This window comes from Sturnus vulgaris, chromosome Z (genome assembly GCF_052056855.1).
Source record: "Sturnus vulgaris isolate bStuVul1 chromosome Z, bStuVul1.hap1, whole genome shotgun sequence".
Lineage (NCBI taxonomy): Eukaryota > Metazoa > Chordata > Aves > Passeriformes > Sturnidae > Sturnus > Sturnus vulgaris.
Genome location: NC_142283.1, coordinates 54,534,836 through 54,555,840, shown reverse-complemented (window position 1 = coordinate 54,555,840; position 21,005 = coordinate 54,534,836). Strand labels below are relative to the sequence as shown.

The 21,005-nt window shown below is 40.2% G+C and overlaps 1 long non-coding RNA gene across 3 annotated transcripts in view; it reads right to left on the bottom strand.

The window, feature by feature from the left end:
• Positions 1-21,005, bottom strand: part of LOC106856114 (uncharacterized) — a 115,897-nt gene that overhangs the window by 24,855 nt on the left and 70,037 nt on the right. For 2 of the 3 annotated variants that reach the window (XR_015799366.1, XR_015799365.1), the window contains exons 3-4: positions 13,019-13,247; positions 12,242-12,314 (exon numbers count right to left, since the gene is read on the bottom strand). The exons of the other annotated variant lie outside the window; for it this stretch is intronic. This is a non-coding gene — a long non-coding RNA (uncharacterized LOC106856114). The remainder of the gene's footprint in view (positions 1-12,241; positions 12,315-13,018; positions 13,248-21,005) is intronic. 3 annotated transcript variants of the gene reach the window in all.

Genomic DNA, 21,005 nt, shown 5'->3' with positions numbered 1-21,005 from the left:
TTATCTGAACTCATGAGCCCTTTGTTAATATTTTCCCCCCTCTCCTCTGCCCAGCTGTAACAAAAGAGGGTGAGTGAACAACTTTCATGGGTGTCTGGTGTTTGGCCAATATCGAGTTCTGAATGGCTGCACTTACCAACTGATAACAGAAAACTCCTCATGCCTTGCTCATGTGCATTCTTTGTATCCCTAGAAAATGCAGTATCTCCTGATCCTTTAAATAAGAAATGACCTAATTCCTTTTAATGGGGTCATTAAGAACTCTAACGTTCCAGGTATAAATTCCTGTTACCACTGTGCACCTTAATTTACTATTCGTATATGAATCCCTTTGGGTTCCCAATTACTATCCAGCATCAGCAATTGACTCCTGAAATTTTCCCACAGGTCTCACTTTGCAAAGGACACTGCAGTTTACACCTTAGCTCCCTAATTAAAGATACAATGTTCAATAAACCTTGAACAACTAGCAATTGGAAGCTAAGTTAGCTTCCAATTTTGGTGAGCTAAGTATCGCCAAATCCCTGTTGACAGGGTTTTGTCGCCTGACAGCTGACCACAAGTGGGTCATGTGAGGTGTGCAGAATGAGTATTTAGTCATGCTAGTGAGGATGAACTCACGAGTGCTAGTGAGGCACTGACTGAAAAACACCCTTGTGTAGACAGTGCCTTGACAAACACAATTTGTTGTGACTCAGTGCACAACACCTGAAACACTACAGGTGCTGCAATTCCAGCTACCAGCTGAGACATGAAATATCAGGTGAGATCGGTGGGGGAAGGAGAGATGGGTTAAAGGAACTTGTCATCCTTCTCCCTGTGCTTCTCTTCTCTCTGCAAATGCAACTTAGCCATAAAACAACCCTTGTCATTTTAATCAAAGTCCTGGCCATGATGGTATTCCAAGAGCTGAAATCTGGTTTTTGTTTTTTTGTTTCCCCTGCAGATTCAAACTCTTAAAAGCAAAAACAGCATAACCAGGTTTATAATTTATTTTATTACAGCAAAGCAAAACGTTTTTATAACAATGCTTACTCTGCCCTGTTTTATATCATTCTCTTATCGAAGCATGGATCTCTGAAAAACAGACACAGAATTTCAGAGATGTTCCAGCCAATGACACAAACACTGTAAGTGTTTGTTGAAAAGTTGAAAAGCAGTATTGAGCAAGAGTCTCATTAAAGGTTATTATGCTCTGATGAAATGTGCTCTTCATTATATCAAGCAGGAAAAATGTTTATGTGCAACTATATCAGAACTGCTATCCTACTTTTACTACTTTTAGCAGGAGCTTTCAAAAATCAATTAATTAATATTTAATTATCAAGGTAAAACAATACTGATTATAAACAACCTGTAACTTCAATACTTCACCTATTTTGCATCAGTCCCTTTACCTTCCATTGTTATGTTTGTAACAATAAAAGGACACTGTAAGAAGGGCTGTGCTGTCTCAAAAGGAGGCTGCATTAAGCCAGCAGCCCACTTCACTACTTGCCTCTAGCAATTGTCCAGGAAAGATAAGAACAATACAAATATATCCTGCTGCCATGTCTCCAAGACTCTCCCATCCTTCAGTTATTTTCAGATGTGATTTGCTGAGTAACCTTCTGTCTTCTCCACATACTACCATCTTCCTCTGATGGAAGACAAAGGGGTTTTTATTCACAGTTTCCTTTGGGAAGCAGCTTTACACACCAAATGCCTACTGATCAAAAATATCTAATTTTGTTTGTTTTAAACTGGATTCCTTTGATAGTCTGTGATTTCTGTACTGAAATAATTTTGTCCTTATTTCCGGGGGAGTCAATATAATGGGTCTAGCTGAAATTTTCTGCAGAAGAGCCCTCATAGTGCCCTGCTTTGCAGTGGTAGGTACAAGGGTGTTGATAACACACCAGTGTTTTGGCCTCTGCTGTGCAGTGCTGGCACACCATCAATGCTGTCTCTCCAAGATCCTGTTTCCCTTCAGTAGTCTGGGAGTGGGCAGGATCCTGGGAGGGTACATAGCTAGGACAGATGACTGAAACTAACCAAAGGGATATTCCATACATATGACATCAGATCAGATATAAAAGTTAAGTAAAGGAAGAGGAAGAGGGAGGCAAGAAGGAATGTTTGCCTTCTGGATCTTGCTGAAGCCCTGCTTCCCAGGAAGTGGCCAGACATGGCTTGCTGATGGGAAGTAGAGAAGGCTTTTTTTCTCTTTACTTGTGTGTTTTCGTAAATTGTCTTATCTCAACCTATGAGTTGTTTTCCATCTTACTGTCTCTCTCCTATCTAGCTGAGAAGGTGAGAACGGAGAGTGATAGGGCAGCTTGGTGGGCACCTGGCATTCAGCCAGTGTCAACTCACCACAGTCTAATAACGTGTCTTTCAAGGGTCTGACACAACATTTCCTGGTTCTTGTACAAGATCTCGTATCCCTTTTATAAAAATTTTCACACCAATATTGTATGTCCCAGATGGTGCCTCCTTACACAAGCATTGCCGCACATGGAACTAAACCTAATACTAGGGCAACAGAAGATAACACCAACCCAAGAATTCTACCTTTAACACCTGCTAGAATTCCAAGAGTTCCAGATACTGATAGGTTTCAGAGAGAGGACATGGTTTGTCTGTTATTTCCCCTGTGTCCCAGACTGACCACTAGCAGGACTGCAGTGCACAGGCATCATCCTCCCTGACACCAAAAACCTGCCCATATATAGCAGTTCTGCCCTTAGGCAGATTAACTCACTAGGTTCAATCTTAAACACTCTTGTCAGATGCCAGAGGTGACTTTTATTTCAGCTCCTGATCACTATAAAGAGAAGTACAGCACTGCAGCAAGTATAACACCAAACCGCTTTTATTCTTTAAACCTCAGGAATGAGACTCTGTAAAGTAAACTGCTCAGGTGGCAGTAAAGTTCATTCAATTTGAGCACCTTAGGCACAAAATGAAAAAGCAAATATGGATATATCAAAAGATCACTGCAATTCTCTCTTTACCTTAGAGAGGCTATTCATTAAAAAGTGAAACAATACATCCTCAAGAGCAGAAATAACAAAATAGTCACAAGCACAACAAGCATAGCCAAGTAAGGAATAAATGCAAGAGAGTTATGCCAAAAGATCTATTTTATGTCTAATTTGCAACAAGATTAATTGAAAGAACCATCACAGAAGCATTGCAGCAAGTCTTTGCCTGTGCTGAGTAATAGTGGCCACCAAATTCTGTGCGCCTGCAGTTTTTTTGCTCCTTACATTTTTCCCTATCTATGCTTAGTAGATTGAAAACGTTTTATCTGTAATGCAGGAGCACAAAGCTGCCTTTCTCCACTGTGCCAGGTGCCATGTACATAGATACATGCAGTCCCACCTCTACGGACCTTCAAATACAAACATCAGAGGACACAATAGAAACAGGGACAGAAAAGACAGAAAAACTCAGTAGATAGTATGTGAAATATGCAAGGACTGTGTCTCTGAAGCACTGAACTGCTTGCAGGAGTACCAGGTACTAGTAACCGATATAAACAGAAAATTATTCTGTAGTACTGGACAAAGAGAAGGAGAAAACATTTTATAGATAATCAACCCTAAGTCCATAGGTCCAGGGAGGTCTAGAAGGACCTGTCTATTGTAGTGGAGTTCCATTACCCAATGCTGCTTGACAAGCTGATAGGGGAGCGTTTCCCACACATAAAACAGCAGGGGAAAACATAATTATCCTTCTTCTGGGCCCAGTGTGGATGCAACTTCTCACATATCTGCACAATCCAGCTGAACAATCTTATGCTGTGTGTCAATGAAACTACCACAGCTACACTCACAGGCATCATGCAGCTCCAGTCCATCTGCCTGCAGTGCCACTGCCAGCTCGGAGAGCCTGTCTCCTCCCAGAGCTCAGAGCCTGGGCTAGGCTATGCCTCACTGCTGCGGGTCCTCTGCCTGCCTTGGTCCAGACCCTCGGTCAGCAAGAAAAGGCATAATTACCACTCACTCACTTGTTCCTGTGTGCAGTCAGCAGCACAGTCACAGGCACTGCAGCGTTCCTCCTATCCCAGGCAGGAGAAGAGAGACTCCAGTCCTGTACTCAGAAATAGCCTATCCTTGTTGAAAAGGCCAAACACAAAACAGCTTCTAAGGACTACCAAGGAGTCACCTGTCTGCTGCCCACCCAAGACAGTAAATGAAGTCACGTTTTCTCTTAGAAGCCAGAAGAAATCTATTGTCTGAGGTCCCTGAGGAATGAGCACTTTGAATGTTACTGACTGAAGTTGGCTGTCCACACTACTTTGCTGAGGCATTGGACAATCGGAATAATCTGCTGTGTTGTTCAGAATCAAGGTCGTAACTGCACATGTTTTGACAACTAGTCAGTGGTTCATCCTATCAGCGCTGTTCTGCAGCAGTTGAACAGAGATCCTAGACAAGAGTTTGCTAACAGCCCGCTGGCAATTGTTGAGTGATAACACATGCAGTTCCCCACATTTATGCAGATACTCAGATTTATCTGATAGTTTTATACCTAGAAGCTTGATACACAGTAATTAAAACTAAAAATGTTCTGAGTCAAAACCAATGGCTATATAAACTGGAATGCTGTAAAAAGAAATTGTTTCAAAAATACAGATCTATAGATAAATCAGAATGTTGCAACAGAGAATAATTTAATACAAGACTATTAATGTAAAGAAGCTCTTAAGTACAGGCTCATATTCTGACTGGGAGAAGAGTAATCTTCAGAACTACAGCCAAGGGAAACTGTGAGAGATTAAAGAGGAAAAAAAATCTTCTTGCTAAAGAAGGAGTGAAAGAAAATGCTAACCAAGGTCTTAGATTCACACCCAGGGCCATGCAGCTCTGTGATATATCTATGCAGGCACAATCCAAAGTTAGTTATCTTTGATGAGGCTCTTTGACCCAGAGATGAAATACCTCACTTGGTCCCACACCCTGTCATATACATGCTACTGATCAAAATGTCAGGGATCATGCCTAAAGGTATCGAAGAGGATGCTGCCACTCAATTTTACTCTGCCTTTCTCCAAAACAAATCAAGTAGCTGTTCATACCATGAGTGATTCCTAAGGAAAAAAAAACCACACAGCAATGCTAGATTGTGCCTGGTTTGTGCTATGTGGTGTTTTCTCTGATATACCTCCTGATGATGAAGTAACACTGTTCAGTACTAATGACAGTCATGAGATAGCTTTTAAATAATAACAATATGAACAATGGATTTAGACAATGCTCAAAATTCTTCCTTGTACTCTGAAGGACAAAAATTGTTCTACTTCACTCCCCAGCAACACATCCCCCTAAATGCCAGATCTGCAACTGAAAGATCTGCAAGGTTTACATGTGGGCTCAAACCTGCCTTTGGTTTTGTATATTGATATACTATGTAACTGCTAAGATGAGTGTGGAAAAGATTAGAATGCAAGAAAGCCTCTTACTGGGTCTTGATTTTGCCATGAAGACTTAAAAGCTATATATACAAGGCTGCAGATTCTTACCTCTAGTGACAGGAATGAACACTGCTGGTCTGTGAAAAATTTCAGACACGCATAATACACATAACACTGTGGTTTTGAAAAAAAGTCTCTGTCAAATATCTCCTGTCTTTAATTTCAAAGGAAGATCACATGATGTGTATGAAATCTTTACCACTAAGATCGAATGCCACTAAATCACCTGTAGCAATTTCAGAGAGTCATTGTTTAAACCACTATTCAAATAATTTCAGGATTAAATTTCAAATGGTACAACATTAAAAAACAAGACCCCCTACCTGCGTAATGTTCTTCCAGAAATGCCTCTTTCCATTTACAAAATACTTCTATTTAGCAAAAGTTAAGAAAACAAAAACAAAACAAAAACCAAAAAATAAACATCCTAGTTTTTAATTCTCTAGATAGAGATTACACACATCCCAGAAAGCGAGGAAATGCATACATCCCAGAAAGAGAAAGACTGCCATTTCAGGCTGTATAAAGTTAATAATGTAATTCACTTGGCATTGAAAAATGCATATTTATAAGTAATCCAAATGACTGAAAATAAAAGTGTTGAGTAGCAAAGTATGTGAAATAGGCATAATGACAAGAGAAATGAAATTACAGCTCCTACAATGAAAAAAATAATCAAATTTATTTTTGTTAATAGATGGGTGATTGCTGCTATGTTGCCATGGAAGACTTTTCTTTAACCTGGCAAGATAAACGGAAAAAAAATTGTTCCATGAATCTGCCATCTGACTTCTTTTTAAGTGCAGTTTTCTAAAGCATTTTAAATACATTTAAGAGTTTGACTCTAAATGCAAAGGGATTTCCAGAACAGATTCTGAAAAATCCTCTTAGAAGGAGTAGTCATTTCTAGGTGAAAAACCAGCCCTGAGGCTAAAGTAACAACAAACCAAAAGGCAATTCCCAGAGCAGATTGCCAAGGAATTTACTTGGGTATGTGATGCCCTAGTTGTACCAGTGAGAGTAAGGGGATTTTAAAACTCTGGAGCATTTGCAAATCTCATGGGAACTGACAAAAAAAGTAGGTGTTTAGCTTCTGAAAACTGGGTCATTTCTACTTAACCATAACGACTGTGGAAGGTTTACTTTTACTTACTACAGGCCCACATTAAACCCTGGAACTTGTGTGCCTATTACAGACTGATCTGCCTGTTCATGGGACATAAATTTTATTACATATCTGTGAAGCAGAGTTTAATCTTAAACCTCAGCTTAGAGTTCAAAATCACTTCCTCTGAACGCATATAAACAGAGTAACTGCTTGGACCAGTCCCGGTCTACTGAGAAACGTAAATTATGCCATTTCTTCCTTTGACCTCATACTAACTGAGATGATGAGAGTGCTTACATCTAGAGCATTAAATTAGACACAAGACTTCCTTGTGTGGAAGATTTTCCTCCTGGGCAACAGATAGAAATCAGAGGTTTCTGCCAAAACTAGTATCGTTTATTTGCCTTGCCTTGCCTTGCCCCACTGCATTTTGGTTTTCTTCTGCAAACGTTATACATAATTCCCCCGAGGTTACTGTTAGGATAGGTAGGTACCTTTCTTCTGTCTGCATCTCAGACGCAGCAAAAAAAAGTGACTGGACTTCTGGTAGTTCCATTGACTTAGCAGGGAAGGGTAGGTGCTGATGCTGGCTCAGTAGGGGGGACCTGGAAAAGTTCAAGATAAGCTTCCCTACCAGTAAGCTACTAAAGAGTCCTACTTCATGTTTTTCTATTTTCTCCTTGGAAACTAAGAGGGGAAACTTCAGGCAAAGTATTAACTATGTCTGCAACTCCCAGTGGTGGCTGAGTCCTACAGAGCAACATCGGTCTTTCCAGGGGGCGGGTTCTGACAGGGCACAGCAGTGCCTTCAGATGGTCCTGGTACCAAGTGATGGGTCTAATTCCAGCTGTAACACAGTGAAAACGGGCGACTGAGCAAAGGGCAGGGCATCACCAGCACGCAGGAGCCAGCAGGGGCCAAAGCCTTAAGGTACATAAAGGGCTGCAAAGCATTTTGAATGGGGACACCACATAGCCCAAAGTTTGTCATATTGGCTGCACCTGTGGAGCTCCATGTGCCTATTGTGTGCCACAGAGTGTTCTTCAGTTCCTGAGCTAAATCTAGCTGTAAGTATGCAAATATTTGTGAGGGGGGAATGTTTGCAAAATGCACTACGGTCACCACATGTTATTGAAAGAATTGAAATTGAGGTGGCATGGGTGGGGGGAAGTTAATTAAATCGTTAGAAAATAGCTACTAAAGTTTGCATTATAGTAATTTAAACTCAGTATTTACGTTTTGTACCTCCTGCATTTATTCAGATTTTCTCTATTTCATTGTAAATGTACACAATACTCTGAGATAAGACAGTTTTTTCATCTTTGACAGGAAGACATTAAAAAGATAGTAGGTATTTTAGTGTCATTTTGTTCTTATTATCATAAAATAAAAAATGTTTTGCTGCATGGAATTTTCAGGTCTTGCCAGTATTAAAGTAAGGATTCTGCATAGGGACTGCTTCAAATTCTCAAGTGTCTTTCATTTCACAATCAGTAGTCAGGGACCAGATTTTTTCAGATTTGGGGTGTAGGGGAGGGCTGCATTGTAACTGCACATGCAACCTTTTTGCAACAATGCATTTATGCATAGTACTGAAAATTGAGAGCGAGAAAAAAACAGTCTTTGTAGCAGAGAACTTAAAACATCCTGACATAGTGACGGCAGAAAGACAGACAGGCAAGAGCAATGAGATACTAGACAGCCTGAAGAAATAATGCCAAGAAGCCTGCCAGTTTATTCCAGTTCTTTTTTTTAAATTGTGTTTTCTAGAACATAATTTCTTTGTTAACCAAAAAAAAAACAACAACCAAACGCAAAACCTCAAAGATGACTTAACACTATGCTGCAAAGAACTTGTTCAGAACTTTGCATGCAAGTTAGTCAGGAGAAATCTGCCTTTGCCTTTTGATGAAGAATTAAATTAAGCAGAGGTGTCTAAAAATATTCTTCTGTTCACTGAAAGATGAAGAGAAGGGTAAGAGGAGAGTAAGATACTATTGAATAGTTGCCCTTCACATCATAAACCCTTGAAATAAGTTCCTTTTTTCTTTCCACTCTGGCAACTGTGAAGTAGAGCCTGACCACAGATGACATGTTAAGGAAGGGAGGAGGACCTGAGAAGGTACTTCAGGATACCTGATGCAGAGGTGTGAAAGAATGACTAGGGAATAGCCTCCAGGGAATGAGGCTTTCACTGCTCTGTGATACTGAGTGGACAGAGATAGTAGGACACAACTCTCAGCAACTCATTGTCTGTGGCTCTGGATGACACCAGTGGTGACCCAGAGATGGCCTTGGAGTGTACCATTAAATCAGCCCCATGTATGTGTCTTCCAGGGGGATTCCAGTGGGCTCCCTGGAACTGCTGCTTTGAGGTATGGCCAGACCCACTGCCCACACTTTTACTGGTCTGGGTACATGGGTTTGGACCAAATGACTAGGGATTGCACTAATATTTAATATCCAGCTCAGATGATACTTTATAAGTATCATCTGAGCGCTCATCTTCCAAAATCAGGCCTCTGGGGATGTTTCAGACTGAGCAAGACAGAAATACAAGCCACTTCAGAATCAAAAGTCCTGCTCAGGCACTTCAAAATGCTAACTGTTCATCCTCATTTGTAACTTTTCAATTAAATCAGAAATCTTGAAGATTTTAACTTTTTGCTCGCTAAAAGCAGTGTGATAGGAAAATATTTTGTGTGCGTGTTTAGAAACCATGTGAGTTTTTACACCTGCATGCAAAACAAAATAAATATATTTTGCTACTACTTTGAACTATATAGCCACTTCTATTAAAAGTGGCATGCAAATAGCTATCTCTTGTGTGCCATGGATTAGTCATACTTTTTTCCAAGGAAGATTATAAATAGTGTTTAGGAGGGAAACAGAGAGTATTTTGCAAATGAGTCCAGATGGAAAACTAACAGATGGCCTAGTGCTGTATTTTGTATGCTCAGCTCTATATTTAAATAAAAAATTTTCATAATTAAGATGAAGGTCTGTAACAACACTAGCTACTTTTCTTGTGGCAGCATCATACATCATGTATCACAGGTATGAAGTGCAGGCTTCTCATTAAGTAGTAGTAAAAGATATATATATATATATACTCAATTTATTTAAAACAGTGGGGAATAAAATGTAATTTGCAGAAATTAAAGAATAAGTAAAATAAAAACCTTTCTTACAAACATATGTCATATAGTAAAGACGTCTACCACCATCTGGCCTTTTCTCCCCTCCAAACTGAATGACCTACCACCTTACTTGGAAGGGAAATGAGAAGGATCACATTTGTTATATATCTTCAGCCAAGAACCATAATGCCAGTAGGATTTTCCTATTTCATTACCCGAATGAAGTGGGATTCTTGAATTTCAATAATTAGAAGATCTGGAGAAGATAAACTGTGGCCCTACACATATATTGTAATCTGAGAACTGAATCAAGAGAAGTGACTTACATGTTAGTATCTTCCATAAAATGGCAGGTGCATGTATGTAGATGCCACTGCCAAAGATGCTGCTGAAGCAAGGGCTGTACCTTGCCCGTGGTGTAACAGGCCATGGGACACAGCAGGCAGAGCAAGGGCTCCTTTCTCAGCATGCAGCCTAACCTGTGCTCCCTACCACCCACAGCACTGGTGCAGCCTGCCAGAAATGCAACAACTGCATTCACACCAAACAGCCTCTCTACATCTTCAGCATTTTTTTCATGCCACCTGTGAGGAAGTAAGAGGTGCTCATTTCACAGTGGTCTGCAAGCAGGGCTCATTGAAGACCGTGGTAAACCACACTCGGTTTTGGGCCACCCAGAGTTCAGGAAGAGAAAAAAAGGCTAAAAAGAGCTTCTGTCTTTCTGCTGTGCTTTCTGAGGTTTTTCTCAGTTGTCTCAAGCGAAAAGCCAACTGTAACTTTGTGGCAAGAGGGACTGCCTCTGTACAAGACAGAAATGCTACACAAATCTACCTGCGGGGAAATCTTTAGTACCAACAGGGCTCAATAAAGATTACCAGGAGACATTAGGCTGCAAGTCAGCAGCTCAGTGGGCTTACAAATCATTCACAGTGGTAGAAAATATGTTCTTTGTTATCAGATAGCCTCTTCTATTGCTCTCACAGTCATAACATTCAAGTGCCTTAGACATTAAATACTGTGACTCATGACTATCATCTGCCTCATTTTTCAGCTTATCCTTCCCCCACAGAGGGAATTTGATGTACAGCAGGGTGTCTTATTTTGGTAGGGTAAATACTATTTTTTTCACTTGTTTCTGTGTATATATCTGCAAAAGAAAGCCTGAAGCTGCATGCCCTGAGTTGGAGCAGAGCAAGGGATGTTTGTGGCAGTAATTTTCAGCTGTGGGAAGACAAGGTGTACAGGTACAGGTTAGCTCCAGGGATGGCAAGCTTGTCTTTGTTGAAAACAAAGCCTTTTTGAGGCAAAGACACCAAATTTAGAAACTTTTTATTCTTGATAAATAACTCTGAAAGCAGACAGTTCTAAGGCGTTCATGTTACTATTTGTAAAACTAAGTAAGATGCTGATTCCTTCATAGGGAGTGCTGTCATAATGCTGTCAGTCTCTGCTCCTCCAGAATTGCTGTGTAGGTTTGACATTTCTGGAAGTCAATCTGGGAGTGAAGGCTCACTCATTAAATTCTTCCACCCTGCTTTTCCTCATGTGTGCAGCACTGATCAGTGACTGCAGAGACATCTGCTGGTTGTTACAATTTTTGAGTATGTATTAATCATAAGGAAGACAGAAAATTTCTCAAATGACATTTAAATTCTTTCATAACTTTCTCCATTTCCTGAAATTTGTTGAATTCAGATTGGGCTGATTGATGTAAGGGAGGAGTAAAGAACTGGAATAATCTGTCTATGTGATGAGATTTATTAAGCCTTTAGAGTTGCAGGAAATCTTGTTTGAACGATGGCTCTGAATTTAGGAATTGAAGTTTTGGCATTAGCAATATCAGAGTTAGGTTTGTTTAGACTTTTATGATGAGTCCCACATTCCACATGACATCCCCAAACATCTTACCTATGTACCAAATAGTGTTTAGTTTTTACTTCTCTATTGCAAGAGCAAATTCTTCGAAGTAAAGAATATTCTATATCTATTGGTGCACTATTTGGAAAAGACACACTGCCGTGAAGGTAGATACTACCTTCTACTTAAATAATTTCCATGGCTTGAAGTGCTTTTTGTTTGTGTTTGGGAAGATGGACTTCCAGTTCTTGCAATAAGGCACTACTCACACAGTGTCCTGCCCTCCCACCACCCTCCCTCCACTGACATCGTTAGAGTTTAAACAAATTTCACCTTATTTCTAGTATCACCTAATTTACATAATTCTGAAGATCTTGTAATTCAAGTCACTGAAACATCAGTTTGATAATACAGAAATATGCAATGTAATCTGGATTTTTAAGGCAGATGAATTTGACTGTGAATCAGTTCTGTGCAGAGGTTTGCCTCTTCTGTGCTTAATTACACCTGTGCAAACATCTATTTGTTTATCATTACCAAAAAAACCTGTGTGAGCTATTTGCATTCCCAGAAACCACATTTCCATATTGAGCACTTTTCTGAGAATGAAAACATCTCAGCCATTAATTCAAATGTGACACACAAAATAGTTAATATTCTCTTAGTTGAACTTACCTGAATTTTCACCCCATAGATCTAAAGAAACTATGTGGCTGTAAGTGTAGCAGACTTAAAAATCCAACTGCTTCTGCAGGATGAAAGAAAATTAATTTGTTTTCACTTGAGTTTGCTTGTAAATATTTACTGTTCTCTGTTATTTTATGAGTTCCAGAAACGGTTAAGACTCTGCTATGCACATTAGCCACTGACTATCCCCAAAAGGGGAAAATGAATGGGACATTTCCTCATGAACACTTCCTCATCTGGGAAGGGACAACTACTCAGTAAGGATTTAATACAAGCCTTACAATACAAAATAACTTGTTTGTTGTCATTTCATAGAGATGAAGTTCATTTTCCCACAGGTGCCCTCACAGTGCTGTGCTTTGCATTGTTACCTACAAAGGTGTTGGTGACACAGCAGTGTTTTGGCTGCTGCTGAGCAGCTCTGCACAGCATCAGTGCTGTCTCTCCACCATTCCACCCTCCCACCAGCAGCCTGGGGGTGGGCAAAATCTTGGCAGAGGACATAAGCAGGACAGCTGACACAAAATGACAAAGGGATATTCCATACCATTGGCATCAGCTCAGATAGAAAAGGTAAGTAAAAGAGGAGGAAGGGAGAGCATTGGTTATTTACAATGTTTGCCTTCCAGAGAAACTGAAACATGTGCTGCACCTCTGCTTCCTAGGAAGTGGTCCACTATTGATGGGGAATACAGAATAAAATAATTGTTTTTTCCTTTGTTTGAGTAAGCACCATTTTACTTTTGCCTTAGTAAACTGTCTTACCTTGACCTATGAGTTGTTTTCCATTTTGTCCCCCTTCCATTCCCAGCTGATGAAGGCAGTGCTAAAGCAGTTTGGTGGCACCTGGCATCCAGCCCGGGTCAACTCTCCACAGTCACATTTCATGGAAAGCTTCTCAATAAAAGACTGGAATAGAGTGCTGTAACTTCTGCATGTGGAAAAGCCCCAGAGTAAGCCCAAGGACTCCAGCAGTGTTGGAGTACTCCTGTGGCTGCAGAGAACATATCACATAATCACAGATAGCAAAGAAGAAAGGAAATGTAAAAATCTCCTAGTAATGAGGCCTATAAAGAATTTGTGATGAGATTCACAATTGACTTAGCTCTCATTAAACTGAAGAAGACAATATTATTGGCTGGATTAGATGAATCTCCTACCCCAGAGTAGGGGTTGTTTTTTTCCCAGTCTAGATGATTCTATGATTCTATATAAGCACAAGGTCTCTCAACTGTTCTGCAGACATAATATACCAGTCCATTGCCCAGGTGACCTATCCAGGAGATGGGCTATACCTGTCAGGTAAAAACAACAGATTTATCTTTTTCCCTGCCCTGTTTTCTTGTGTAAGTATATCCTCTTCATGGCTGCAGAAGCATGGCTTTTCTAAGATTGACCTTGTGGATAGAATTACTCAAGTCTCTTAATAGGACTCAATTTCAAAGGAAGCAGAGTGGTATCACTGTTAAGATCCAAACTTCAGGGACATCTTTACCCTTGGCTGACATTTTTGTAACCTGTATGGTGCTGGACTGGCTCTCCCAGAGCAGGCTGTAGTAGAGGTTAATAGCCATAGGGATATCTGTGCTCTGGAAACTTGAGCACCTCAGTCTTCAGAGTAGACTTCTGTGACAGCTTTTTTCTCAAGTACTGCTCAGACCAGGAGCTAGATTTAGATGCTTATCATGTTAGATGAAAAACAGCGTTTTGGGAAATGTGCTGGGGCCTTATAAGTCCCCATCAGTGATTAATAGAAGGGAGGAATCACCAGTTAGTGGCTTTCCCCCTGCTAAATTCAGAAATGGCTGTTTTAGGGCAGGTGTTCAAATACTCTCACAGAGACTGTCCTGCTGCCAACAGACCCTTCAGGTGGAAAACTGTTGGTGTGACAAATGAATATGCAAAGGAAAGGTTGAGGACAGCTGCAGATTTTAGAGTAGTGACCTCAACACAATTGCACAGATGGAAGCAGCCAGAGCGAGGCAGAGAGACCAGATATTGCAAGTTTAATCAGGGAGAGATGTAAGGTGCAGGTGAAGAACCATTTCCTTCTTTTTAACCTTGGCATGTCCTTTCTCAAAGCATTTATCAGCTGCTTCAGTTCACAAATAATGAAGTAGTCATTTTCAGGCACGATCCTTTCCCTGGAATTCTTAAACGGAAAAAAATTTCAGTTGCTACTAAACATGGAGTTGTGGCCTTTATCTAGAAAGATGATGAAAATGATGATAAGAGGGGAATTCTTTTGTGACTTGAAGCAAACTGCAGAGCTCTGAATCATGTGCTCACTCCATTTCCCTTAAGTTCCCATGCCCTGACCAAGTCTCATTGTCCATTTAAGATAGCAAATCTGTCCTGATGGTCATCGTGTCTTGTGAGGAGAATTCTGTTTACACACAGAGCCTGCTTGCTGGTTCTCTTCCCTAAAGAGATTGTTTGGTTCTGTTTTGTCTTGAGCATTTCTAGCGGTATCTTCAATCATGAAATCTTGAATGAGTGGTTCATTACCTTCTCAAAAGCACTTTCAATACTGACAGAAGAGGAGTAAAGTATAAGTGGATTGTTTCACAGTACAACATATAACACAGATGCTAGGGGAACCATGAGGCTACGGCCTTTTGTTAGTATACCTAACAAAAAGCATGATTATTTTCGACATCTGTTCTCTATTTAATGTGACGTCCTTTAGCTTAAGAGAGAGTTTGCTGTTTGTGGAAAACAGAACAAGATTTTTTAATAGTTTTTTTTTTAACTTCCTTTAAAGTATGGCTCTATCTGGATAATTTTGTTTTAGAAACTGAAGTTAAATTCCTGTCTCCATCGGGAATTTATATGAGAATACATGATAGCGAGCATTTGTCAAGGTTAGCTAAGGGTGAGGTGAAGGCTTCCTGTCCTGGCCTGTGAGGAGGGTTGTACTTTTGCAGCGGGCAGGACTGCCTGCAATCTTGCAGCTGACATAAAACTCAGCAGGGTTTGATCCTGTTTGATCCTGATGCCTGCTGCAGCTGTCTCCAGTTCAATACACTGAAATACATCGGTGTGGGTTGGCACAGCCCACTGAAGAAAGCCGGTTTGAAAGACATTCTCTCTCCTGGTGCACTGTTTTGGAAGCCTGCAAAACCAGGTGAGGTCAAGGTAGAGGAAAAGACACAGTAGGAAGCAGCAAGCTGGTTGACTGCTGAGTTATTTGGTGACTGTCATGCTCCCTGGCTTTGCTGGAGAGCTGGAGTCTGTTCACAGTGTTCATGGTCAGTACAGGGATTTGAGCAGAATTTGATGTACAAGCCTGCTCTTTGCAGAAACGTGAATGCTGCTTGGTGAGAGGGTTTATGCCTTAAAGTTTTCTGTTGTCTCTCAGACACTGCTTACAATGGAAATTCAGTGTCATATCCTTAGCAAGAAAGTCACTGAGACTGAAACTGCCATAGCTGTGAGGATAAATACTGGCTAAGTCTAGCATTTCTAAATGGTCTAAAATGATATGAAATGCAAAATTAAGCACAGGATAAACTATGCATCAAGCATTCCCCCTTGTTTAACAAGGATGCAGTGAATATACAAGACAGTGTGCAGCTAGGTTTTTATCACAGGCTGTGATACAAATGGAGCAAACTTCAGCAGAGGGACTGAGAGCTGTTTTGTTTCCTGAAGCTGACAATGAATCAGTGGAAATGTGACAAGCATACTGCAGCCAGGAAATGAGGGTTCCAGAGGAAACTTCTTTTGTGGATGTACTTTACAAACCTTTTTCAGATTCTTGGAGCAGAACAAGCATTCTCTCCTGTTGTGATGGGAGATAATAAATTCCCTGAGTTAGATCCTTAAGTCCATTTTGCTTAGTGTTTGGGAATCTGCCTGAGGAAAGGCTAAGTAAAAATGGGCTACTAGGACAGCAGGATTTTAATCAAGTTTCAATAAGGCAATGTTGAGGATCATCACAACTATCTAAAAAAAATTATTGTCTGTCTTGGTCTGGGACAGACAGCTAAATGAATGGCACTGGCACCAGAAGTCCTGTCCTTTTCCAAGGTCCTCAGGGAATGCATACACGCAGGCTTACATGTTTTGTGAGAAAGTGCATTCCTGGGCTGCTGGGTTAAAGCTCCATAAAGAGAACCAGGCTCTCCACAGAACTCACCTGCCGTGACTCAGGCTGCTCACTTGACTGAGGTTGCTATTGCCCCCTCTGCCTCGGGTGCTGTGCTCTCACAGCCTCAGCTGGCAGGGGTAGCCTCAGAGGGCAAATCCATGCCTGTTTTGTGTTAGCCCAACCCCTCTTCTATTTTGTGGTGAGTTGGCTGGCTATTCAGCAGGAGTAGTTAGACAGGGCAGTATTTCTGTGAAATAACACTGCTCTAAAGATAACACATTTTACTCTTGCTTCAAGCCACATTTTCAGTATTGTGTTTGATACACACAGCTCCACCACATGCCTGAAGGAATCCCTGTCCTGACCTCCTTTGTAGTGCAAGGCTGTGGGGAACAGACACATAGCATGCTAAATAAAGTTCCTGATGGCTAACACCTTGGCAAGGTTAGTGGACCCCCCACTTTTCTGCAGTTACAGAAATGCAAAGACTTGCACAGTTTATTGTGGGGGGTTTTGGCTTTGCTTCTGCAATAGATGTAAAATTGAATCATATTCCTGGTGTATTAGATAATTACAGCTCTCTGCCATAAGGTATCTTAAGCTTTTCCAGGTATCTGAGACATATATCTTAGATAATCTTTCTACAGACAGCTCTTCAATCGGGTCCACAGAAATAGTTTTTGAAGTCCTGTGACATAGCAGGGTAGTGGAGTTTATAGTAAGTAGAGACAAAATAGACAGGAGCAAGCTGTTACCATTACTTTGTTAGGATATGCTGGGATGCACAATTTAAAAATTTGCCTTTTTTTTTGGTTCTTTTTAGAATTGATCTTCCAGGCTGCAATAAAGAAAAGGTGATGGTGCTTTTTCTGCCTTGGACAGCATTGCCTCTCTCTGGGGCCATGTGCTACCAGAGAGGAAGCTGGGCACCAGCTCTGTGTTCCTTAATTTTCCCTTGTTTCCACACAATGCTTTACGAAGTAGCACAGCTGCCTGCAAAAAACGATTATTACCATGCTGCAATCAACAAGGTTGTTTGAAGCTAGAAAAAAGCAGTCACCACTGGCTTCCTATTGTTCCTTGGGCCTTGTGCTTTGCCTGTGGGTTACTTTGTGATTCTGTGGTGTTTCTTGACAATATATACTAAACACCTTAATAAGGAGCAGCCAGGCCATCCCTTTCTGAAGTCATTTATTCCTACTCTTGCAGTAGAGACCTCACAGTTATCAAAGGGCTGTTCTCCTGTCCCTGAAAGTTAGTGCACTGCAGCATCATTACAATGTGGTCTGTATTTTAGGGAAGGAGATGCTGACAAGAACATCAGCTACAGGGGAAGCAATGAAAGGACAATATCCTGTTCAAAATTAGGCTTGTTTGTAAAACACAAGGGAAAAAAAACATTAAAAACATAGTAAGCACAGCTGGTGCTAAATCACTCTGGTATGTGTCTTTTCCTCTTTCTTGTGGAAACTGCTCCTTTTAGTGAGCCACAGTGCAGTCACACTGTGCACTGCTCTGCCTTTCTCCTCGTGCAGACACACATATGTTCCAAGCCCTTTCTGTGCAAAAGAACAGAGACAGAGTTGACCTCCTCCTTCTGTCTTCCTGCAGTGCTTTGGCTTTCCTTGGGTTTGAGACTTTTTCCCTCTTTCCTTCCCCATCTTATACTTCCAACACTGCACCTTCTCTCATGATCCCTAGGTTTCAGCTTCCTCAGCTGATTCTTCCTTTTAACATTATTTTCTCTGCAGAAAGGGTTGAATTCTGTTTTTCTTGTTCTCAAGACTTCTGCCATTTCATCTTGTTCCAAGGCTCACATAGCTCTTCTCTGCTCATCCTTCCCCTTTGTTCTCTTTCAACATTCTTCCACTGAAGAGGAGTGACTGACCTTCTCTCCATTTCTCTGTCTCACCACTTTTATTCCCTTCCCAACATCAGCTCTAAAACATACCTGCTGAACCAAGTGTCTCATTTTTTAAAAAGTCTAGCCACCAATACAGAGAAATCCAACAAGGAGATAAAATCTTCCTGGTTGTTTTCTCCTCTTCTTTCTCTTGAGTTTTCCTGACTTACATAAAAAATGTTTATATAACATCTTGCCACAACTGAAAATGTCTTTTATTCTATAGGAGAAAAATACATGGATGCTTGTGCAACAGGCCGAGCTCAGAGATATGGAAGACAATCAAGTCTTTAAAGACATAAAATGTTTGAGCCAATCTGATTGTAGCTTTTGATTTCTGGGCTTTTTCTTTGCATTTCTTTCTTTTTTTAATTAAGGTTTTTTATGTGGGGTTTGTTTGTTTTGTTTTGTTTTTGGAGGGCAGTTTGATTTTGGTGTTGTGGAGGTTTTTTTGTTGTTTGGGGGGGGCTGTTGTGGATTTTTTTGTGTGGATTGGTTTGGGTTTCTTGGGGATTTGTTTTGTTTTGTTCTGTTTTGTTTTTGTTCGCAGGTGTTTTATCTTTATTCCTAAATAATAAAGAAATGTTGAAAATCTACCTTTATAGGGAAAGAAAAATGCTGATCACATCTATGCTCGCTCTCAAAAGCAAAGTAGCAATAGTGAAACAAAATTATTTTTTAACACTATCTTTCTTCCGCATTTATTAATCAGCAGGTATATGAAAGAGACATTGGGCATTGAGAGAGGAATTTCAAAATTATTTTCTTCACTCATTTATCACATACTTTGAAGTTGAACAAATTATAACGAGCCAACTACTGCGTGAGTTTGAAGCAGTCTTTTCTTCAGTTTGTAAATAACGAATACACTAGTTAACATTCTGACAGCTTGTTTTGTTCATAAGGTTTTGAAATACTCTTTGTAGTCATATATAAATTCATGATTTGCTGATGAAGAATTTGCTTCAACTATCTATTGGTTGATTATCCCTTACTAGTGGATTAGCAGCAAAAAATACAGGAAAATAATTCATTTCCATAGTCAGAAAGCAGGAAATTATATCGAACCAGTCTCAGCACTGCTAAATATCCAGGTATTAACAAATACAGCCACAAAAGGCCACTTCCAAAAAAATGTAATCTGTGTAGGAAAGTGAATTTAACAGAATCATTGGATAATTTAAGAACATACTCAACAATAATTACGCCTTCTTTTCTTTTTCATCCTGCTTTAGTCTACATGACATTCTCTTTCCTCTGATCTGCTGCCCATCTCTGCTGGACCTCTCTTGTTTATTATAAAGCAAACTTAGCAGGATGGTGCTCTTGGACAGAACACAGAAAAAGTCTTCTTTGTATAATGAAAACACTGTGAGGGAGTCTTTTATTGGACTGGCATGTTGTTGTTTTTGCTGCTTGAATGGCAGATTTACAGGCCTTCACCACATAGGTATTTACTGCTGAGATAGGGAGGAAACTGGATCATAAACATCTCGGTGACTTTGAATAAAAGCAAAATAAGTGCTGAGGTCATTCTAGCAGCTTGTGTTTGCCGAGTGCAACAGAAGGTGTTCAGCATAAGACAAATACTTTCTTTGGCCAGCTGCCCTAGAATCTGCTCAATTAATGTTATTAGCTATTATTTGTTTGTATGAGGGAGATATAGAAAAACAGTGCTCTTCTCAGTAAGTTACTTTGTCTGTAATTTATCCTTCACAGAAAGATTCTTGTGATTACAGTATTGAAAATATGTGCTGGCCAAAGTGTAATTGAGACCTTGTCCCATTGCTCAGCCAAAAACATTATTGTGTATAATTAACTCTCTTTTTGAGAGGCACAAAAATCCCCACGTAAAGTTGCTTACCCACTCCAAATACTAGTTTGAAAGATGGGATTAGGGAGAAGTAACAAGAGGAAGGCCATTGAAGTCTGTAGCTGCTCTACACTTCATGCCTATGTGCCTTCTGGAGGCACACACTTTACTCAACAAGAGGTGTCTCCTGAGGGACCCTTGGCTGCACAGAAAGTAGAGCACAGCCCTTTCTTCCAGCAGTCTGAATGAGGAGAGGGGAGCAGGCTAAGGGTTTTGAAAGGGCATTAGCCCTACATACTCACAGCTGCTTAGCATATGTTTTAAAATCTACAAGTAGCTAATACATTTACAGTTAGGAAACTAGGTATTTTTTCGGCAAGTATAAACACCTCCAAATATCACCCTATCTACCAGGAAGATGAAAAAGTTCAGGGCTACATGTTACATTTTTATTCTCAAAGCCAGCATAGTAGAACTCATTATTATCTTATGACAGCAGATATTACCACCAAAGGAAAAAAAAAATTGAATTAAAGGAAGCCGGATGCCCATTTTTGCTTAATTTTTTAAAATTGTGATGTACCCACATACAGGCATCTCAACTAGTGTTATTAAGTGCTTTAGAACAAATACACAAATACTGATAAATACTTTGATATGGGCCCATCACTGAATCTTGTCTTATAAGGATAATAGCCCTCCCTGCTAATACAGGTCAGCAAGATGTCTTAAGAAATTGCTCAAGCTTCTATATGCTTATTCAGAAGTTTTTGTACAGTTTATTTTATATTTACTGTCTGACCAAAGCTCCCCTTCAGCCTTTTTTTGTCTTGATGTAATCCTGATGGCCATGGGTTGTATTCCTAAGAATTATAATTTCTATACATCCAGTAGATTCACTTTGCCATAACTCCACTGTAATAATCATGACTTAATTTATGCA